Source organism: Vanessa tameamea, chromosome 15 (genome assembly GCF_037043105.1).
Source record: "Vanessa tameamea isolate UH-Manoa-2023 chromosome 15, ilVanTame1 primary haplotype, whole genome shotgun sequence".
In the NCBI taxonomy this organism is placed as follows: Eukaryota; Metazoa; Arthropoda; class Insecta; order Lepidoptera; family Nymphalidae; genus Vanessa; species Vanessa tameamea.
Window position 1 is genome coordinate 2,194,938 of NC_087323.1, and position 25,442 is coordinate 2,220,379.

General features: G+C 32.3%; 2 protein-coding genes across 5 annotated transcripts in view; both read left to right on the plus strand.

Moving 5' to 3' along the window:
* The window catches only part of LOC113396537 (connectin-like), a 141,028-nt gene that overhangs the window by 40,548 nt on the left and 75,038 nt on the right, over positions 1-25,442 (plus strand). Inside the window, exons 1-2 of one of the 4 annotated variants that reach the window (XM_026634512.2) lie at positions 13,459-13,492; positions 16,089-16,140. The exons of 1 other annotated variant lie outside the window; for it this stretch is intronic. The gene's annotated coding sequence lies outside the window, so the exon portion shown is untranslated. Of the gene's footprint in view, positions 1-13,437; positions 13,493-16,088; positions 16,141-25,442 lie in introns of those variants that run through there. 2 more of the 4 variants (XM_064217119.1, XM_064217118.1) reach the window with 2 other exon arrangements.
* LOC113396540 (ammonium transporter Rh type B) overlaps positions 1-25,442 on the plus strand; it is a 217,764-nt gene that overhangs the window by 34,076 nt on the left and 158,246 nt on the right. The gene's annotated exons all lie outside the window — the stretch shown is intronic.

Consider the following 25,442-nt stretch of genomic DNA (forward strand, 5'->3'; position numbering starts at 1 on the left):
ACATTTGGGAAGGACGACCTAGTTCTTATGACACAGGTGTCCTTAAAACCAACGGTCCCGTATGTAATATATTCGGCTTAATTTGTATATCTTGTATTTATATGCTTTGTATTTGTTAGAGCTTTAAATAATTAAATTTTAATTGGTTATCAAAGTATGTTATGCAAATGAAGTCTAGTAAGTATTCCGTTTTAACGGAATCTATACTTAATAGGAACAGCCAGTAAATATCCTACTGGTGGGGGAAGATTTCCTCTCCCTTTTTGAAGAGAAGGTTTGAAGCTTGGAGCAATGCTGTTTCAATGCGGCTGTATCTGTAATGCGTTGTATCTATTCTTAATACTTAAACAATATTTCGGTTCTTCAAATCATATTATAATAATATAATTTGAACCTCTTTCAAATATAATTACGTAAGACTACTTGTATTGATATGTATCACTTGGCTTCAGGTCCTATTTCAACAAAATCAGGTAAATGATACTGCCCGTTGAAAGTTATATGTGAATAGAAGGAAACCCTTTAACAAAAATAATATTTGTGCCAACTGTCGTGATAATCGTAACCACAAACATGAGACCCAACTCACGAGCGCTGATCGCGAAGCGATACTCGCGGCGTGTTTTGGAATTGCGTAGATCCTAATATTACTGCTATCTTTTATAGTTTTATATTTCATCTCCTTTAAAAATGAATGTGAATGGGAATTATTTGGAAAGTTAATATTATTTCACAAGCACGCACTGTGTAATGTATTAACTGGAGAACTTTATGAATAGCACAAACTTATAAGGTTTGTTAACATTTGATTGTATGTTAATGTTTATTTATTTATTGTAGTTGCGAGTTTATTCCTAAAAAGGGAAAATATGCCACTTCATAATAAGTACCTAATCACCTTCAACAGGAATCGTGAGAAGAATAAACTTTTCATTAGACTCTCCTATACCGTTACTAATCAATTTTATATGGATGCAATACGAAATATTGCCAGTGCTTAGAGCTCTTAGAATAAACGGTCAGTAGGTGGAAACCATCGAGAAAAGTCTGCAAAAAGACACCACCAGCAAATACGATCAGAAAAATACATTTAGAGTAAAATACGATAAAATTATTCTACCCAAGTGCAAGATTTTTATTTTACACTCTGTCGCCTTGAACGGAATACTTTTCACTGTTTACAATCCATTTAATTCCAATTACATCTCATGTACATACGAGTATATATAGTCTATATTGTTCGTTTCTTGTGTATATTCATATCCCTCGATTAATTTAAACTAAGTCTTAGTCCATAAAACATATTTTCGCATAAATTCTAAGCTATCTTGTTTAATGCAAATTTAGCTTTACAAGAACATGTTATGTCTTCGACTTAGAAGCAAAATAAACAGGTAAAGGATTAATTTAGTTTAGCTTAACGTAACAAACTGGTCATTATATTATGTAACTAGTAAAGGCAGACGCTGTCATGGCCTTATGTACGAATATACATACGTATATGTAGATTGTAGGTCAATCAATTGAAAGTTAAAATGCTGCAGATACATTTGAGGTCAAGTTATAACAAAATGTATAGTATTATTTATAGGATACCTGATGGTAAGTGGTCACCATTTCCCATAGACATTGGCGCTGTTAGAAATATGAACCATTCCTAGCATCACTATTGCGTCACCGAACTTGGGAACTAAGATGCCATGTTCCTTGTGGCTACAGTTACACTGGTTTAATAACTCTTCAAACTGGGACGCAACAATGTTAAGTATTGTTGGTTACTGGTAGAATCCGTGACGGGAGAGTGGTACACAGACGGGCTTTCACTACTACGAAGTAAAATATTCATCATAAAAATACACCAGGTTAAAATGAAATTGCTTTCGTTTTATATTTTGTATTAAATAACTGATACAATTAAATATATTCAATAAACAAAGTTTGAGAATAATTTAATGATAAGACATAATACAAAATAATCACAACAATATGCTTAAATAATGTTATATAAAAACGTATATGACGTATATGACGTACGTGAAAGAGACAGCGAGAAAGAGAAAGAGGGGGAAGGTCTTGGGGCATAACGTTGTCTGCTATTTCACTCTACGGTAACAAGCACAAAACAAATTCGTTCCACATTATTAACACACTAGCGACCCGCCCCGGCTTCGCACGGGTGCAATGCTGATAGTAAATATAGTACAGAATTTCTAACAACGTTCATAGTTTTTTAATTGTTAGACAATACAAACCGCTATGTGCCTGCGTTTTAAATCTGTAATATCTTCGAAAATATTAATTTAAATTACGTGCTGTAAAGGGCCATATTTATCTATATTAAATGCACAATGTTTTAAGGTACTTAATTGGTTAAGGATTAATGCTGTATTGCTTCAAATCGCTTCGAAACTAAGCCATTATTTCTCGTCAAAAGTAAAAGATAAAAAATAGTCAGTGTGGGTTATCCCTAGGAGATAGACGTATACTACTACCTTATTAAGGTATACAATACTGTAGTACATTGTTTGATCTATCTCGTAGGGTTGAGATAGCATTTACATTGTAAGCGCAAACAATTTGTTTATTTACGACATCACTTTAGAAACCTCTAAAATTATCAGTGTTGCTCACTACATTGTGCTTGTATTATACATATAAACCTTTATCTTGAATCAATCTATCTAGCCGCATTAAAATCTATTGTGTTATTTTAAAGATCTAAGCATACATAGGGACAGACAGCGGTAAGCAACTTTGTTTTATACTATGTAACTGTATTATTCAGTCACAACTTACAATACAGTTTTAAAATTAAATATTAGTCTCAATTGGTCATGTATAAACTAACATTTAGGGCCTTGTATTATCAAAGTCGTTTTAGGTTTAGGTAGTATTTACTGACCGTTCATGGTTCTTCTAAGTTATGGTCTTTTAATCCTGCCACATTTTTATTTTATACTAAAAAATATGATATCCAAATTGAATGTCTTATTGTCTTCTCTTTATGACACATCATTTTATCTATCTTTTTCGTAATATTAAAAAGAAAAACAATTAATATGTAAAGTTTATGATTTTCAAACATTTTCATGAATATGGTAATCCTCTTGCCATATATGTCTTATTTCTCTTCTATTTATTTAGATACAACTTCTGAGGACTCTTTCATTAATTTATAACGTCTATTGTTTCGAAGACACTATCTACTCTCCGAAATCTCGTCCACAGAGTTCATTGATCTTTCGCCATTCTTTCTCTTTATTCACTAATACTTTTTTATATTAATACGATGTTCGTCCATCCACATCAAACAACGGAATATACGAATGTATAACAACATTCAAAACTACAAACAATATTAAGTTCAAACAACTACATTAATCGGTTAATTTAGAACAATACGAGCGATATTCATAGTTTTGTGGTCGTAATTATTTTCCGGCAAACATTGAAAATCAACTATTAATAGAAAGTACAATATATTTTATGTAATTATATAACGCTAACCATTTATAATTAGCCTTGCAATTATCACATATACAAACGCTAATTTCGAACACATTTAGAACTTTTGAACATTATATCGTTTGGCTTAGACAAAGGTGTATTTTATATTATAAGTGAAAACTGTTTTTTCAAGTGATAAATTAAAGCGATATTGGCCAACCCGCTGTGAGTCAGCATGGTAGTATTATTACCCAATCGTTGTTCTTCACATGCGGTCCTCGTGTCGCTCTGGGCCATTAGCGATCTATGCTAGTTTTATTTTACGCACTGGCTTTGACTAGCATCTTTATCTGTGTTGAATTTTTTAAATATTTTTTCTTCCACGGATATTATTATTTTTAATATCACGGTGTATCTATGAACTGACCTAGTAGTCTTAATATTAATAAATAATATTATCGAGATTAATAAATTTGTGTTTATTCATCTCTTGGTCAAAAATATTTGTATCCACCAAACCGCATTGGACTAAGCGTGGTGGCTTATAAGTTTCAAATCTTCTAAAAGAAATATCTTAGCCCAGCAGTGGGCAATTAAGTTATTACTTTTTCTCTTTTATAGTCTATGAGATTAATCATAATTAATGAAATGGTTTAAACCCAATATATATATAGACATATATTATGATATAGGTTCCTGGACGAGTAAATGGGCCACCTGGTGGTAAATGGACACCACCAAACATAGACAATGGTGTTGTAAGAAATATTAACCATTCCTTACATCGCCAATATAATGGGAACTAAGATGTTATGTCCCTTGTGCCTGTAGTTACACTGGCTCACTCACCCTTCAAAACGGAACACAACAAATAATACATATCCAGAGGGACTTGCACAAAGTGCTCTACCACCAAGTAATATATTAAAAACTTGTTATATTAGTGTGAAGTATAAAATAATAATAAAATTTATGATTATTTATTGCCAACGTCTTAGCTTACGATATTTTTTGTTTTAACCGTGGTCGTATTTTTTAATTTGCCCGATTTTACATAAGAATGTAATCTGCCGCGATCAGGAGATGTCCTCAACACAAACAATTTAAATATACATAATATGAGCTTCAGCTGTGACAGTTATCATAATAATGATATTTCCTACCAAAACAAAATTCACGTTTTATTAAAAAATAATAAAAGAACACGTTATTTCTTGAAAACAATGTAAATTGCATAAAAAATATTTTTAATATTGCAATATAAAACATGAATTATTTATTAAGAAGCCTCATTTGATAGCTTACTCTAGTGATATTGTGATTGGTGCGAGTGAGATAGCAACACGGTAACTTTTTTGTTTCGTATGAAGTATGAAGAAGATAAAACTACATTGTTAGCTTCGGTAGTTTAATAACGAAATTGCTATAGTCGTAATTCCAATTATTTCAGACAAGAGAACAACAAATGTTGAAAGTTTTTGTAGAGTGAGTCTCTGTATTGTATATAAATTAAATGGTAACACAAAGCTAAAAAATGAAAGGAGGTTTCCTGTTCTTTTTCTTCCATAGATACAATTATATTAGCTATTTGTTGATTTATAATTTACGCTGTTACCTCGTGTAATCAAGTAAGTCAACATATAAAGTAGTCATATTATATGTACGTTAATTATACACTCTAAAACAAAGATTTTTTTATCAGGGCATAGGTATGCAGACGGGGAAATAAGCCAACTGATGGTAAATGGTCACCACAGTACATAGACATTGGACCGTTAATAAAACTAACCTCCCTCTAGAACGTCAATGTACCGTTTGGTAATATTTGTACAAAACTTTGGGCATTGTTTACTAAACAAATACGTAATGAAACTTTAAGAGTTTGTTGAACTTAACGATTAAACTATTTATACTTCCCAAGATTTTTTCTCCTGATCATGAGACGAATGAAATTACCAACGTAAAATAAACCGATGAGGACCCTTTGTTTATCGGATTTGAATTCGTGGATGTTCAGCTTTAGTATGGGTTGCCATCCCTAAAATTCATTATTTCCTCAAAAAAAAAAAGGAAAATAAAGAATATATATATATATAATAGATTCATATTGCTATTATTTATATATTTTTTATTACTATTACATCGGTACATGACCTTATGGGCCAACAAGAAATATTAATCATTCCCGACATCACCAATGCGCCACCAATCATTGATGTCCCTTGTGCCTGTAATTACGCTGACTCACACAAATATCAAATCGGAACACAAAAATACTAAGTTATCGTATTTGGTGGTACCATATATATATTTTATATGATAGGTGGCAAACGAGCAGGAGGCTCACCTGATTGAAAGTGACTACCACCGCCCATGGACATCTGCAACACCTGGGGCTTGCAGATGCGTTGCCGGCCTTTAAGGAAGGAATGCGCTCTTTTCTTGAAGGATCCCAAGTCGTATCGGTTCGGAAAAACCGCCGGCGAAAGCTGGTTCTACAGAGTGGTTTTGCGGGGCAGAAAATATCTTAAGAATCGCGCTGTCGTGGATTTTCGGACATCTAAGTAGTGCGGATGAAATTTAGAATTTTGACGAGATGTCCGAAGATGATGAATGGGTTTTACATACCCAGCAGCCTTCCATAACACCGTACTATCAAGTCGAGATTGCCATTAATAAACTTTTGTTTTTCATGAATGATGAAAAAAATAATTATGTAGGCACGTGTACAATTCGTGGGGTTTTAGGGATGATTAAGGTATTTTCTTAAAGGCTTTATAACTGAGAGCATTAATCGATAGCAATACGCTACGTGGGAACTTCATGCTCGATTTGTCTAGAAGCTAAGTACTCTGGTTTTGCTAGAATTAGTTAATAGCACTGGACGTAAAGCTTTTAGTGTTTTGCTTTTGATATTTTTAATATATATTATTAAGAAATTAATTACTTTAATGTATAATTATGTAGCTCTGAGTTGTTTAGCAGAATTACTTTTAAGAAAAGTCTATATAAATAAATAATTAGTTTTGTTGTATCACGAACTTGTTCGATGTAAATAACTTTTCCTACTTTGTTGAGTTTGAGAAAACCGAATTAGAAATTGATTATAATTCAACGTAAAGTCAATACACGACCAATTTATAACAATCGAAATTACATAAATTTCTTTGAATTCAGCAAAAGGATTGAAAACCTTTTAAATAAATTATTTACGCGAAACACTTCACAAACAAATTTTTTTTCTAAATGTTACTCAAGAAATTAATTACGTAATTTTTAGTCTTTTCAGTAACATATTTTTTAATTCTAGAAAATATCAAGAGTTTTTTAAAAGCCTTCTGTTACTTTATTAAACTAGTTGACATTAGTAGCTACAAAAGAGTACTATCATATTTTTTTAAAACATCTTAAAACATATCGAATCAGCATTCAAAATTAAACATCCAACTTTGTTCCAATATATTTTTACTCTTTAGTCCATCTCAACTACATCTAATATAATATCAAAACGAGAATGTAATTAGGAATTAAATCCCGCGGCAGACGGTCGGATTACTATTTAATGAAATTTTAGCTCAGTTGTATGAGTGACGTAGACCTGTCGTAATGAGATATTATGTAAAATGAGACTGTAAAATACCTTGTTAATTATAATAAAACATTAGAAAATCGAAGTCCGTTTACTTAAACATAGGAAAATTTGTAAATTCTAGGTAGATACAATCCATTAATCAGGTATATGCTACCGCCAAGCAAAAATACTTAGTTTCAGTCCAGATAACCTAACTCTAAATAAACTTAAGTTTATTTTTTGATCGTTAGTTGATATATATATAGTAATAAAGTTTTTGGTTTATTTATTATATTTTAATTAATGTACAAGGTTGAGAGCCTCCTAATAAATTACGGAACACCTGTAGGAGGAGGCTACTCTTCCATAAGTAACTTCAATTTTATATGCGAGTAATAGATTTAAACAAATAAAAGAAAACTCTAATTAAATCATTTAGATTAAACTAGCTAGCTGTGTATATACATGTGTGTGTGAATGCTTGTATGTGACCGTGTTATGTGTGGATGTGATTAAAAACGTGACCCTATCAACTTATAGTTTACTGATATGCTGCACTTAATTTGCTGATAACGCATTTGTGTTAGGGCTTCGTGCAAGTCCGTCTGAGTGGGTATCATCGACTCAGCGGATTATCAATAAAGAATAGTAGATAAAAGATATGTCGTATTATATATTATATATATTATTATTAATACAATGTGGTTGATAACTAGATTTTACTTATATAATATCCAGTTATTTCATGAGAAACTAACTTTCGTTCGTGTAATGACCAGACATTGAACTATTAGGCTCATTAAAGCACTTTTGAATTGTCATATTACGGTGTTGAATTAAATTAAATGTAAAACTACCACCGGTTCGGAAAGTAGATTCCTCTTAGAACTCAGGAGTTACTCTTTTCCGCCATTTTAATTACAGAGTATGTCAATAAAGAACAATTCAATTTTTATATATGCCTGCCTAGAAATCAATGAATATTAATTCCACGCTTTTTTTATCTTTAATATAATTTTGTATTGAGTAACACGCCGTAATTATCAATATAAATCAATATCATGTGATACCGGTATCATAAGCTACATGTCAGAGCCTAGATCGCTACAGGACAGATCACGTGGCTCAAATTCGACAAGCATCACTAACATGTTAGTTCACAATTATTATTATTCGATATTCGGCAGTTAAGAACAATATCGTGACGAATATACATCGCGTAAAAACAAGAATATCATATACATATGTGTAGTAGAGCAACATGGTGAAGTTAACTCCAAATCGTACTCGTTAATACGTAATTTCACCTATCTATGAGGTTTTTATAACTCTATGTTCTTAATTTAAATTAGTATATTTTATAAATTTAAAAAAACTCACGTATGACATGTGTATCAAAGTTGTGATATAACAGGAGTTGAACTCGCTCCCCCTCCGCACCTAAAGTTAAACCAATTAATCCATTTGTCAAAATGTCTGTTCAGGTTAAACACTTGGTACGAAGCATTTATTTGGTCTTAAATGGAAAATGGATCGTATGTACCATTCAACGTGTTTTAAATTAACTAGTTGTTAACTGAGTTGAAAATTGAGTTTGTGAAATTGTTGTTTTTAATCTTTTTATCTTTTAGTTGGTATCTAATCTTAGAAGAGACCATCTATAGGTGTGCAAATGAAAGAATGTGGATATCACGCCTGGTAGATCTGAATCAGCATCGCAGTCAATACATAAAGAAAACCAATATATCAATATGAAGTAATAAATTTACATCATACATACATACACAATACATGTAAGTGCCAAGTTAATCGAAGTGAAATATAGAATTTAATTGCTATTCCATAAAAAAATCTTGGGGACACACAATTTCTGGTACACTTGAAAAGCGAAGATTATAATGTTGGCATTATTTAAATTAGTTCGAAGATTAAATTCGCTAAAATTTAAGCTAAAATATTTATCAGGATCAAATATCATGACGATTGCTTAAACGGTATAGAATTTGATGTATTGCAGCGTCACAAAAGTGCAGCTAATCGAATACCAAAATGCTTAGAACTTACTAATGTGTGAGTTAATACTTCTAGACAACCAGGTGGTGCAATTGTATAAATATGTATGTCTAGTTTATGACCCATGGCAGGTTGAATGTTATCAGAAACTTTGACAAGAACTGAGACCGTATTATGATCCACACTCAAGCCGGATTGTAAAGAATTGAGAAGTGAAAAGTCTTTAAGGAAAAAGTTTAGCTGATGGAAAACTAGCTCTTCAAGAATTTTAGAAGGGAATCGTTCTGAAATCAGAATTATAGTATTGACAATGTATAGGATAATTTTCTTATCTTATGCTATCTTTTAAAAAATATTTTTCATCGTGATTGTTCAAACAATTTCGAAGCCAAATATCAATACATATTTTCCATTTTTCCACCAATATATAATTTTTATATAAAATAAAAGAGGATTCTTTGTTAAATGCTAAATTCTTCATCAATTATACAATATTTCATGAGGTAAATGATACCGATTTTATTATTGTAATAACCGTAGTCCCAAGGACAGTGAGAGTAATTCATAAAATTTATGCCAGAGTCGTAACGTATGGGGCCATCAAATTATTATGGCAGTAGCCGTTCCGTGCGAGGGTTTTACCGTTTGATTTCCGCATTTATGTGAAATTTACACGTGAGCTAGTGACATAGTGACGAATTTCAGGCAAAGCAAGTTGAACTATATTATTACAATCATAAAGGTCACTTTGCTGTAAACGTAATAGTGAGTTGAGAGTTTCCAAGAAATTGTATTTCCTTATTGAAGACAGATACAAGAAGGTACATTTCAAAAAATTGAAATGATGTATCTCCTCGTTTGCACTTGTATATGAATTACATTTTGTTCCTTGAAATATAGTATGTCTTTTCTTGGAAATAACTTTTAGTTATTTCATTTTGCTTTTGATTATTTTAATGGTCTCTGCAATTTCGAACAAATAATTAATTATATATTTAACTTTGGCTAATTATAAAACTTAAGTATTCAATTGAATTTCTGAATAAGTTTTAATTACATTAACTTTATTCAAACCTATAAATTGTTTTATCTCAGTTAAATGCGTAATCAATTGAATTTATTCAAAGTTATACGACACGAAGCCATTGTCAAATAAAAGAAAAAGGGTTCAATCTCCATAAAACATAAAGAAAACGAACTCTAAAAAGTTACCAACTTTATTAGATGACTGAGATGATAGAGAAATGTAAAAATAAACTTCCTGGAAGTGTCTTTCAATTCGATTCTCAATTATCTCTTTACAAACGAAATCAACATATGTTTACAAAACAGAGACTAATTTTAAAGAAAATTTAAATATACAACTTGTTTGGATCTTATAAAAGGCCGTTTTTTTACACTTTATCGTATTTATATTATTTTCTACCCCGCACAATTACTCTGTGGAACCAGCCGACAGTTTTTCAGAACGGATACCACTTAGGAACATTGAAGAAAATAACCTTCTCTTCCCTTCAAGGCCGACAATGCACCTGCAAGACCCCGTTGTTGTAGTTGTCCATGGGCGGTGGTAGTAATTTTCCATCAGGTTAACCTTCAGCTAGACTTAACACTAACCTATAAAAAAAAAAGTGATAGTCACCGCTCAAGGTCATAAGTGCCAACAACGACTGGACATCGTTTCAACGTAATCTGATGAGCAACGTAAAAAAACAAATCGATAAAACCAATCTAACTGAACTGAATACATTCTGAGATTAATGCGTATACACAATATCGTCAAAATATAAATTTAAAGCAAAACCTACCCCCCCCCCCTCTTTAATATTCCTCCTTAGTGTATATGTTAAATTATTTACGATGAAATTCTATTGCAAACAATATTAATATACATACAAAATATCACATAATATTTTTCATCGTTTTGTTGAACAGAAAAGATAAAAAGACGCGTCTTATCGTAAACAACAAACAATTACTTTCAAAAATGTTTGCTATCGAAATTACATTTTAACGCCGTTTCTCTAGCAAACCGACGTTCCTTTATTTTTTACTTATTATGTGTACGAATATGACATTATTTATAATTTACTTGATGATAGGGCTTTATGTAAGTCCGTCTGAGTAGGTATCATCCACTCGTCACACAGTCTACCAACAAGCAGCAATAATGTGGCATCGTGTTCTGGTTTGAAGAATTAGTCAGCCAGTTTAGTTAAACTGGCTCGTTTATTCGTTCTCAAGGTTAGTGACGGTTATGAATCGTTAAAATTACTAACGGTGCCAATGTTTATGCAGTGGTGTCCACGTTCAATCAGATGGTCCATTCTGCCAACCTATGCGATACAAAAATACCAAAAATATTTGTGCATTTGATTTTTCGAGCACGATGTATATATTATTGATAAATAATACCTCAGTCTCTAAGCTGTTTACCCTTTCATTTTCACAAGAAGAAGTCTATTACTACGCACTGTTAGATGGCGAAAATCGGCCCCTATAATAACATTGACAATTCAAATTCGAATGTAATTAAATTTAACCCATTACTCGTGACAGCACTGATAAGTGCTTCACTTAAACGTTACCTCTATAGGTAACGTTTCTATAAACGTTTAAATTTCTTAAATTTGACCTTGAAATGAGACTCTCATTGCAGAAGCAAAAGCTGCCCAAGAATTTTAACTTCAAATAATTAGATTAAATATTATTAACTAAAATCAGATAATCAGTTTATATCCATTTATATATAAAGTTTGCTATTGTTTATACTTCATATAATATATCACTTCTAACACCATGCAGCAATTACAGGTTACGAGATAATAATTATAATATGTCCTTTGTGCTTGTAATTAAACTAAGACACAAACCATTTAAACCAGAACATATCAATACAGAGTATTTAGCAAACAGAGTATAGCTATTTGGCGGTCAGATAACTAGTATCATCGTATTAAACGACACCTATAAATTTACCTGAAAGTACCCATTCCTTAAATTTTCATTTAAAGAAAATCTGAGAATATTTCGTAAACGGACGTTGTAATAATATAATTTTGTAAACGTTCTAGTAGCAATTACATTTTATGGTATAGAATACCCTGTAGGCTGGCATATGAGTACATAATAGGCCATTACACAGAGTCCTCCCCGAAGAAAGAGGACATTGAGGAACAAATTAGAAATAATAGGAAAAATTGTCATAAAATCCTCTTTATGAGCTTATTTCATAAGATTAGTTTTATTATCACCTACAAAATGACGTATAAAACTGTTTTATATGTTTTTATTATTTATACCCATAACTGTAATATAATATTTGGATTCGATATTCAAAATATTTTCATTAAAATATTATATATACGTACCTATTATAAATGGATTTTTAATCAACGAAAATTACTTAAAAGTACTGAAAATGAAATAAATGAATTCCATTTTTAAATTGAATAAAATAAATACTATGTTTCAAAATAGTGGCAGATTGGATTTACGGATATTGATTTATGTTTCCGATGGGTTCAGCAGAGAAGCCGCTTAAATGAATATTGTTAATTTTAGTAAGTGTACATATGTTATTTACAAATTATTTGAACTTATCGAGGTGCAGCAGGACAACGCTATATAGACGGTAATACAAGCTGCAATACAATATTACTTAGAAATGATTTATTAACCTATTTCGATAAAGCAATCATGTGTTTGCCTAAATTAGTTTACTAATGTAGTTCAAAATATCGAAGTCGACTGTCACGTTATTGAGAAATAAAGAAACTCTGTGACTTTTTTTTTAAAATGTTAAACTGAACTTTAAATAAAAATGTTATGATTTCTATTTGCTGGTAGGGCTTTGTGCAAGCGTATCTAGGTAGGTACATAATCAGCCTGTAAATTTCCCACTGCTGGGCTAAGGCCTCCTCTCCCGTTGAGGAGAAGGTATGGAGCATATTCCACCACGCTGCTCCAATGCGGGTTGGTGGAATATGCTAGGTAGGTACTACCCACACATCAGATATTCTCCTGACATACAAAAATACTTGGTATTGTTGTGTTATGGATTGAAGGATGAGTGACCCAGTATAATTGCAGGCACATAACATTTCAGTTCCCAAGGTTGGACTCGCAGGGCGATGTAAGGAATGATTTATATTTAATGTCTAGATGCCATGTGGTCCGATTGCATGTATTCTTATCAATACAAAACGAAAAAAATAATTATATGAACCATTTTTCTCTGTTGCATTAGGGCGTAACTTTAAATCCGTGAAGCTGTTATAAGCAATTACAAGCATTTAATGCTATAATCATCACATAAAATATGCTCGTGAAACATAACCTCCTCCTTTTTATGATGATGATTTAAAGACAAACATACATTTATGAATTTGCAAATGCATGAGTCCGCACGCTAATGAACGCGAGCACGCATTAACTCGAGCACGTGTATTTGTAAGTGAGGTGAGTAGCTTCAACGGATTCTAATACATCCATTATGAATCTAACGCCATTTTCAACTGGACTGCAATGAAATCGAAACTAAAGAATAATAAAAGTTTCCGAATGAAGACTGCGATGGATTTTTAAAACGCCTTTTAATATTTTCGTTTGACCAAACTCTTCCGTGGAAAAATTTTAATTAAGCGCCGTGAGCGTTTATTTTATCGTTTTCTCCCTCTTTTATTCCTGTAATCTGTTATTGGATGTTGAAATTTTTGTTAGTTAGTTACCGAATTCCAATTTCGCTTCATCTTATACAATTAAAAGTAAGAAGCAATTATTGAAACTACTTTAATTAAAGCGGGAAATGTTTTACCAAGACTAACACATATTCTGTAGTACTACAAGTCGTTTTGTGAAATGTGAAAGTTTAAATTAAATTATAATTATACGTAGTATGTTTGCGTTTTTGTATGCGATTCATTTTATTATTATTATTATATTTTGACTGCCTTGTTAGTCTGGGGGACAGTTGCTAGAAACAGATCTCGAAATCTTAAACCTTCAGGTTGGGCCGATTAGATAATTGCATTTTTCTCTCGAAATATTCTGAATAGCAAGATGGAGTCCAGAAATTGGAAGCGTGTGCACTCCCATACCTCGGAAATCACGTAAAGTTGTTAGTCGTATGTACGTATGTATCAGAATTGTCGTCCCATCGAATTATGATAGTAAACTTTCTCAGGCCCTAGTGCACTGTAATATATGCGGAGTTGACTAAATTGGTCAGAAGAACATCATTATATTTAAAATAACGTGACGTAACTGTGACGTCATTCTCCTGTTGCGATTTTATAATAATTCTCGTATGTTTTCTTGGTGTATGTATATCGACTTGGTGTCATCATTTTTATTTCCGTGTGCAAAAATATTACGATATAATTTATTGATTTTAAGTTAAATATAATCTTATACTCTTTTTAACATCACCTTTGTACCGGGTGAAAATGAATTATGAGCTAAGCTAAAACAAGTATTGATGTTGGTAACTTTGAAATTTAGAGTATAATTTGCAGTTGCAAATCTAAATTTTCGAATTATAATACCGCACCAAAATATAATGATGAATTAATTATAGAAATTGTTGGATAGAAATTTTGATCTACATTACGTCGATAACAAAAAAGTTAAAAATGCTCTTAATCTTCTACGAATTGGTGTATTGTACCTACTTATTGCTTTTTTTACAATTATAATTTTCTTTCAATATAGATCTATGTTGAAAACGCACTTATTATTTAAATAAGTGATTAAAAAAAATAAAAAGCTAGCAACACTAGCTAGTATAAGTAATTCCTTTGAAAACGTCAAGGAATTACTTATACTCGTATATTTTTCTCAAGTCAAGTTTAAAGTACACCACGACACCAGTAAGCTATGAATGTTTAAATTCAAGCAAGCACTTTCGATCCAAAAAAAAAACAAAAGAAAACAAGTCTTACTAGAAAACGTAGAATTTTACGTTTTAGAAAGTCATCGTCTACTTCTACGTTCACACGGACAAAGTTACGAGTGAAACTTATCCTAAACGCGTTAACACATTTCACACGCGGTTTTTCCTTACTATTTTGTAGACTTGTATTTTAGTAGCGTTAATGCGTTTCTAAAAAGTGCAAAACGTATATCAACGCTACCGCAGTGCGCTTGTTCGTAAAACCTCATAAGATACAGTTTTTGTTATTTTCTGAATAGCGCGTTTTGTGGTGAGAACGAATGGGTAAAGTCAAAAACAGAGGACTTCCTCTGGCATGCTTTAATTATACGTTTTAAGACTTAGAATAAAATGTATAAATAATGATACGAAACTTGTATTAACTACAAAGCTTTGCCGGCTTCATGTCTGGCTGCAATTTAAATTTGATTCGTAATTTTTTCACTTTTTATGACACACAATCGAAATTTACAATTATTTTTATTTATTTTGAGTTTTATTTGATGCTACTTACAGATTTTTGGGCTACTTACAGAATAGCTCTATCTATCCTTGCAGTTTTAACATTATCTACACCGTGGTTCAAAGGGTAATACAAAACAAAAATAAATTTATAAACCAGACGGATAATTCATTAGGTCAGCGCATTTAAATAAAAAAATCCGTATTTCTTTATCGTATTAGTATATACTACATCCAGTTTTTGGTTTTATTATGATTTGCAAAAAAATAAGTTAAGTAACGGCATGTAAAAGTTCCACTAAGCTGGGTTAAGTCATACTCTCCCTTTGAAGGTAAGGTATCGACCTAATCCAAGCACCACTGAATTTCCATGTGCTTAATTAGTGTTTATAATTCACCTCGTGCTCGGTAATGAAAGAAAACATCGTAAGAAAACCTGTTTGTGTCTCATTTTTATGAAATTCTATCGCATACATATCCACCACCCCGCATTGGAGCTGCGCGGTGGAATAAGCTCCATACCTTCCCTTCAAATTTTATTAATGAAACAACAAACATATGTTGAATTTCAAAAGTTTCATACATCCAATTTAATACCGTTTTATAATCTCTCCGTTTCATATGATAATTCCATTGGTCTTACTTTTATGAATTTGGTTTAAGGTATGAAAAAGACAGAAAATCCGAAGCTTTCGTACGCAAGAACGGACAAAGGGTATGTATATCCTTTGAGCCTCTTGTTTATATTACAAAGTATTGCATTCCTACGAATATTTTTCTTAGAATGGCTGTATTCAAAATAATAGACAGCGTTTATTTGAAGTGAAATATTGAAAAAATAATTTATATTATTTCGAATTCATAATAAATTCGAAAATTATATTCTCTTCAACTCGTATCTACCTATATATATTTTTTATTATTCACTTAATGTGAATACAGATGTACTTAAAATATATCGGTGTTAGTATTAAAAATGAAATGACTATTATAAAGTATATAAACATAACAAATCACTAGTTAGTTGAACGCTAGCTTGCAAAGGAGTGTTCTTTTTATTTTAAACGATTATTACAAGAATGACTGCCTCGTTGATCTTGTGGCTTGATATAAGGCCACGTATTCCAAGGTCCTAGGTTTAAACCCCATGTCAGACTGATAAAAAGTTTATTGTTTTTTTTCGAACGATTCTCAGAAACGATTCTCCCCATGTCTGGAAGTGTGTAGTACATTCTCGTGTCTTTGAAAGCCAAAGCCGTTAGACCTACGCCTGAGCCAAGTCGATTTGCCATCTCATCTGATTATTAGAGTGACAGAATATAGAGTGCAACTGTGTTTGCACACACACTTGGACACTATTATATATCCTGCTTAGTTGGTTGGTCACCCGTGAGATTAGCCCCAGTGACCAAAATCCGGTGGACGACGTCATCAGCATTATACAAGAACTATATGGAAGATCAAAAAGGACAATTTGCACTGGCTCACTCATCAAACCAAAACACAACGATACTGAGTACTGTTGTTTAGCGGTAGAATATCTGATGAGTGAATGGTACCTGCCCAGACGGGCTTGCACAAAGCCCTACCACAAAATATCGATCTAAGTACTTCTAAGCAAGAACACAATATGTGCTTTTAAATTAAATTATACCTGGCTATATCAGACAAGTAGAGAAATAGCTTGCGAGTAGGAAATTAAAGATATTCATATGATTTTTAAATTATTGGAATTTCGCTGTACTGGGTCAACTGAAAAAAAACGATCTATAAAAAAACCGACTATTTGCTTTCCTTAACGAGCAGCCCGCGTTGCACACCATGCATGACCTATCAATGAGCCGAACACATTTAAACGTTTGCCTAGTGAAAAAAAAAACATATGTACAATTTCCAAGTTTATATATGAAATAAAAACGTAATTAACTAGAATTTGTAATAGCATGATTTAATTTGAATAATTCTAAACCAAGCTTATACTGGAACGGAAATTATGTCCAAATAAAGGAAAAAAACTTAATTCTTATTTCCTATAACTATCTTTAACTATAAAATTAATTAAAAATCTTAAATAATTAATTCTCCATAGATGTTATTTTGATTACACTTTTTCAGAGCCATAAAAAGACATACGGTTACATGTGCCCCTCCAGCTCACACGCGAGCAAAGATCCGGGGGAAACTAGTTGACATACTAGTAGTTATTTTTAAAACAAAACCACAGTATATAAAACTAATTAGACTAATTCATTTTTTATTCCCTAACAGGTCATTGACATGTAACATGAGAATAATTCCTTTGTTAATACAAAATTATTAAAAATATCTTTATAAATCTATACATAAAATAAAATTGAAGTGTCTGTTTGTAAAATTAAAATAACCGCTTATTACTAAATGCATATATGTGTATATACGGTACATATACCAAAATAACATCTTTTTAAATTTTTGTCTGTCTATCTGTCTGTTTGTTCCGGCTAATCCCTGGAACGGCTAGACCGATTTTAATGGGACTTTCACTGGCAGATAGCTGATGTAATAAGGAGTAACTTAGGCTACAACAATAACTTTTTTGTTATATTCAAACGCGAACGAAGTCGCGGGCACAGCTCGTAGTTCATAAAGACGACTAAGTGTGTTACTAAAAAGTGCAATACATCAACACTACCGCAGTGCGTCAGATTAAATAAAACCTCACAAAATGATAGCACTCGTCGTATGAATGTAACATTATAAAGCTGTAGCCACACACTGCGAGATGTTTTCAGATATATGAAAATGTATTTTAAATTAACAAAATGAAGAATACCGTCTCGAAGGAGCTCTTATACCTTTGAAATGATATATATTAAAATATCCTTACTTTATACTTTGTATAGTATTATTATTTTCATTAATTAAATCCTATAAAGCTTAAGGAGTTTCTGTATTGGTGACATATATGCTAACGGGCAATACTCCAAAACAAAAAAGAATAATAATACAAAAAAAATCTGCACATCTTCGGGTAAAAGACGTGATTTAGTATACGTATAATTAAGGAGAATGTACGCAAATATGACGTGCGCAAGTGTTCTGCATCGCTTAATCGCGCCACAGTAGCTGCACGTAATAGCAAGTACTCTCATGCAAACGTGGTTTTGTGCGCTGAAATTGTGGATTCGTCTACTTGTGAAAGTACTTTGTGAGAGGTCTTACAAATTCATATCATTCAGTTCATTGATTTCAGATTTCATTTCAATGAATGCAATGTTGCTAATTAATATCTAGGTATTGCAAATTGCTTTGCACTGCGCTCGGCTAGGTATGCGTCGGCCTTTACGCCTCATGGTTGACAGCGAATTATGAGAGATCGACGATTCCCCTTTTAGAACTGATTTATTTGAATATAAATGAATACTATTTTAGGGATCAAAGTTTAATAATAATTTAGAAGGATTTGTATCATTTTAAAATTACAGTTTCAGATATTTTTCTTAATTTTTCTGACAATTAGTAAGGTAGCTATTAATTTTGTATGAAACATCGAACACGAAATATCTAATATTAAAACTAGACATTTTATAAAGTTTTTATCGCGCAGCGGGATGAAAAACGAACGAACTTATAAAGATTCTAAACAAGATTGATTAAATTTTCTTTAAATTGACGACGGAACGTTGTTCAATCAATGTCATTTTAGATGATATGGTAAAAATATAATTAGATTTATAACTACTACTACCTACTAGGAAAGTGCCAGACAAAAAGCGTTATGCGTGGGCATAATACGCAGTTAATATGTTCGTTAAAGGACAAAGTAGTGCGTGTCGTGTTTGTTTCCGGCGCTATTCCGAAGCGGTGAAGCAGACTCCTTAAACATTGCACTCAAATTCTACGTTAATTTTTCTCATAGTTTATCTAAAAATAATTGAAGTCAATATGTTTAGCCTTTTTAATTCAAAAGCGTTTCACTTGCTTATTGATTGTCAAAGATCTACCACCGATTCAGAAGAAAAAATACTTCATATGTAAAACGAATCAGCGGATAAGAATTTATTTTAGTATACATTAAGTTTGTATTTTTACTCGAAATGGCCAGGAGACGATCGTTTCATATAAGTCCATTGCAGTTCTACAAGTTACACTATAGTACAACGTATAAATGCCAAACCAATAAATAGTTCAAGGATTTTTCTGAAGCAATCTGAAGTCTAGAACTTGGCATTATTTACAATCCCACAGAAGGTACATAAAGCCGATGGTCCTGTGCCTCTTTGGTCGCGTCAAATTGCCAATTTTTTTATCCTTGTCGGATTTTTTTGTACGTGTCGAACTGTCGCTATTTTTTTCCTTATCGGGTTTTGAGATTGAGGGAATAAAATTGCATCTACATCTGTAGATATTACTGCCCGATATCTTCAGCAAAGTCGAGGTTAGCCGCAGTGATCTAAATCAACCAGAAGGACATTATCATAATTATAACTGTTTGGTCGGTACTTCGATCGGACTTGATAAAATATTACATCACCATAAGAAGGAGTTTATGAATATAGATAGATAGACGGGCAAATAGGCCACCTGATGGTAAATGGTCATCACTGCTTGCATTACTGCTTGGCGATAGAATATATGATAAGTAGATGGTGTCTACGTAGATGGGCTTGCACCAAAACTTACCACCAAATGAATCAATCTATCAAGTAAAATCTAATTCCCAATAGCAAGTAACAAACGCCAAAACTTAAGTCTTGTATTGCTAAAACTCATAAGTTATATAAGTTTTATTTCAATAATACTTGAAAGTATTTTCTTTAATATATTCTAGTTATCTGAACTCAGCCTTATTACTCCAGGAGTCTAGGAGTATAAAGTATACCTACGTTTTTTACGGCACTATGCATAGCATTTGCGAATAGAATTTTTCCGGTAATTTCTCAGTTTGCTTGAAAACTTAGAAACGATCTCGTAAATTACTACATTTCTGTAAAAACGATTCGTTTAGATAACATCAGCTTTTCTTTTGAAGTCGTTTACATTACATTTTTTTTACATTAACAGTCTGTAAATTTCCCACTGCTGGGCTAAGGCACCCTTGAGGAGAAGGTTTGGAGCATATTCCACCATGCTACTCCAATGCGAGTTGGTCGAATACACATGTGGCAGAATTTCGTTGAAATTAGGCACATGCAGGTTTCCTGACGATGTTTTCCTTCACCGCCGAGCACGAAATAAAGACAAATTAAGCACATGAAAATTCAGTGGTGCTTGCCTAGGTTTGACCACTGGGCCATCTCGGCTTAAAAGTCGTTTATTACAATAAAAAAGAAACTTGGAGTTTACCAACTGCACCTATATAGTGCATAAGTGTGCACAGATGCACACACTATCCTCCAACTCTCACAAAACGTCATGCTGATATGATCGGAAAGAACGCCCACAGGCTCAATAATTTTACATGATTTTCGAGGTACGGAATAGTACCGCTTTTCTAACTCCGAGCTGTTATAGAGAGTTTCTTGACAAAACAACTTTTCACTGGATCGCCGACTCAGTTGTCTTGGTCTATTGGCTGACTTTATCAGTTTCGAATGTTGACCATAAAGCTATAACATAAGTTCTTAAAATTAGGAGACATTTAACAAATATTTGCTGCTTCCATTTTATACAAAATTAAAAAACTCCCACTTATATTCCTATAATCTCTACGTTGAAACAACTCAACTCAACTCGCTTCGCATTATCTGTACGATCTTTTGACAATGGACAACGGAATTTAATGTGATTTTCATCAATAAACAGAATGATTCAATAGAAAGGTTTATATGTAATACATGCATATTATAGCAGAATAATGTCGAGAATTTATAATTTCCTAGCCGGAAATAACAATAATTTTTATGTTTATATTTGTTCTCCTAAAGCTAGTATTTGTATATTTTATGAACAAAATGAAATATAATGTCAATATATTAAAGTTTTTAAAGAATTTAATCTAGAAATCTAGGCTAAAAGTGATATATACAGAGCAATTTCGATCGAATAAAGCATACTTAAGCTAGAAACCCATTAAAGCGTCTTAGAATCCCAATAATTCAAGTAGTATTACACATCAGAGACTGTGAAGTCATGCTAGTTGAATTACGATCACGTGAGCGAGTTATAATAAAATACTTTATCTTATTGTGAATAAAGTTCATAATTCAACGACATAAATAAAATGTCCACTCTAAAGTCAAATGCTCATTGCACGCGAAGCTAATTAAAGCATACCTAATATTTCTCACTTTTTTATATAGGACACTTCATTTCATCTCATGTTTAAACAATCGCTTATCCTTTGAATAAATCAAAATTTGCCCTTAAATATTACAAAACTATAGGTAGATATAGAAAAGAATTATGATATTTCACTCTAATAAATTGTTTTTATTATATAAAAATTAATAGTATTTCAGTTTGAAGGATGTTAAATACGTTTACAAAAGTAATATCTTTCAAACGTTTTGTCGATAATATATAGTAAGCCACTTACAATAAACGTAATTTAAGATGAATATTCATCAACGCACACAGAAGCAGGTAAATGCAATAAGCTTTAAATCTTATGAAGAATGGAGGCTTTTGTCTATTAGTGATATCTGTTACGTAGTTAATAAGTACTTACCGTCTTAGTTTAATATCAAACTTAATTCCTGATTTCTTGGATTCCTTCTAATACTCACTTCTAGTAATAGCTTTTGGAAAATAAAATGTTTGACGATAAAGTCACAAATGTTATCGATTATCTTCCCGCCTTTTAAAATTAATTGTTAAATCGAATAGCAGTAAAATTTATAGCATTATATCGAAAGCTAGCCTTATTTCATTGGGTCAGGAACGACCGAATTCCTTGAGTAAGAGACGACTTAATACAGCAAATGATTACGAACGTAACATAAATTGAGGTACAAAGCAACTTTTATCTATATATATAATGAAGCACTAGAAACCGTGTGTCTGTATATTGAATAGTGAACAATGAAAAAATAGTAACATAACATAAAAATAATTTTAAAATTTCTTGTTTTTCTGTATGAAATGTGAAACTATTGACCGAATTGTCTTGCAAATTGACATGTAGGTAGATTAAGATAAGCTTAGAGAAATATTAGGTTTAGATTTATCCATTGACAAATCGTTCCGTTGATATTACAGAAAATGTAAAAAAGCATTTAAAGAAATAGTTAGACTATTCTGTAACAAGAAACTCGAAAGTCACCGCAGAACACGAGCATGAATAGTCAGAATGTGTTATACGACATTTACTATAATAATTATAAAATTGATACTATACACGTGTCAAAATGGCGTATCACTGTTATACGATTGACAATATTTCTGGAGTGAGATGCGAAGGGATTTCACAGAATAGCACTGCAGAGCTGTAATAATAAAAATGACTTTCATACGGACGAAATCACGAGCTCCAGCTAGTTATATAATACATTATATAATATGTCTTAATTCTGTAGTCAAAGTAAGGGTCTTATGATGAAAATGTTAATAATTTAATGACTAAGCATAAGTAGATAAATTCATACGTGAGTTGGAAATATAACTGTAAGTGCGTGATTTTCTCGATATCGACTGACTTTAGTGAACCAAGCGTTCGAATTTATTAAAAACACAAAATATTTTAACACTATCGAGGCCCTGCTAGCCTAATAAGCGATATTAATACTTTCGAGGCCCTAAGAAGCGATATCTTTTTAACTTATAATTATATTTGAATTGAATAAAAATATTTTATTTGTGACACTCTGCTACATAAATATGTACACACTATATTATACTAATATTAAGATCAGATATCTTCAGCAATGTACGATCCTAAATAGGATAGTCACAGTATATTTTGAAATTCAGGGACAGACGCTGATTTTCAGTGACCGCTTTAGAGGGTATTGTCGTCATTGTCTTTCCCACTGGAAAATAATTATACAATATGTTAATATTTTTGATAGAAAATTCAATGAACTGAATAACAAGACGTTTGCGTAGATCCTATACCAATAGAACAAAATTAAAAAAAAAAACCTTATAATATATATCCAAGGTAACAAAAATGACGTCACAAGTACATAATTATCTGTTATAATAAAGTAATTCGACGTAAATAAAGTAATTAAATAATTTCGGTTTCGTGTTTCTCTCTAGTTTTATAAGTTCCCTTTAATGCTTTTGAGAGAATATTAAGTCTTTGATAATGTTCATTACGATTTCATAATAACTGTTACATTTTCGTAGAAGAATCATGTCAATTTACATTTATAGAAATCTTATATAATATAATTAATTTTTGATGTTTAATATGTATATCATATTATACTAATATATTTTATTGGGTGGTAGAGCTTTGTGCAAGGTCGTCTGGGTAGGTACCACTTACAGACTCATCATAATTTCTACCACCAATACTCAGTATCGACTTGAAGGGTGAGTTAGTCAGTGTAACTACAGGCACAAAGGACATAACATCTGAGTTTTTAAGTTTGGTGGCGCATTGGTGGTATAATAATTGGTTCAAATTTCTTACAGTACCAACGTCTATGGCATTAGTGAAGACTTACCATCAGGTGGGTCTATTGACAGTCCGCTTACTACATAAAATATGATATTCAGTACAATGAATACTTAGACAGTCACATACATACACATACAGATACAATCACACTCAATTACATTAAAATGTATTAGAATAAAGTAACAGCCTGTTAATATCCCACTGCTGAGCTAAGGCCTCCTATCCTTTGAGGAGAAGGATTGGAGCTGTTTCCACCATGCTGCTCTAATGCGATTGGTAGAATATCGTTGAAATTTAACACTTGCAGGTTTCTTCACAATGTTTTCCTTAACCGCTGAGCACAAGATGGATTATAAACATAAATTAATCACATGAAAGTTCAGTGGTGATTGCATGGTTTTCAACCCGCAACCTCAAATAAATAACTAAATACGATCAATATTAACTCTCAAAGAGCTAACTCTTTGAGAGATAATATTGATAAGAATGAACTGAATCTCAAAACCACCATTCATTCATTCACTTGATGCACTATCTGTGCATCGTTTAAGTTATTCAAAAGCAGTTCTGTTAAATCTACTAATCACTGAGTAGAAGCCAATTGGTTATTCTCCGTAGTAATTAACTGAAAAGTACCTAATTAGCATTTCAGTTTAAGCACTAACGTTTCATTTTACGCTGGCTTACTTAATGCGCAGTATTAAGTAATTACCCATAGGTTGCAACTTGTTTTAAGGTCGCTCTAATGTTTATATTTCTTGGCTTTTTTTTATGAAATTATGAGATTAACATATGTGGTTACGTCTAACAAGAATAAATATTTATTTTAACAAATACTGATAAAAAAATAGATAACATTAAGTGCTTAAATATATATACAAATATGAATTAAAAATAGTTACTGTATAAATCTTGACCGCGTGGAATGGTGGCAAGAATGTTAGCAGCATTTCCCCGTTGAATCGCAATTCCGATCCTCTGGCCTAAAAACGAACCAGCCCTATTGTCACCAGTGGAGGCAATAAGGCGAGGTGTTATACATTTTTTGAAGCTTTTTGCACCATTACTCCAAGGGCCAAGTGTTTCGACAGCAAATGGGACAAAAAAGTAATTTGACATAAGACACGAATATTTAGATCTTTTTTTTGCTTCAGCTTTTTCCGCAGCGGCACCGGCTCTTAACATTGTTTCTCGGATATGAGACGGGGCCAACGTGTCAACGCATGTAGCGTCCCACACAAGGGCCCGTCCTCGTTCCCAGGGAACTAATGTTAATCCATCTGATCTCTTACCATCATCACGACTGATTCCACGAGGCTCTGTAAGAGCAGGAACGTCGATGGTGGCAAGATTTATTGTATCATTAAGTGAACCGTGGCGGAAAAGCCTGCCTGAACTCCTTGGGCAAGAGAGACCATGTAAACCGAAAGAGTCCACCTCCTTTCCACACGGGTATCTGTGCTCAGAGC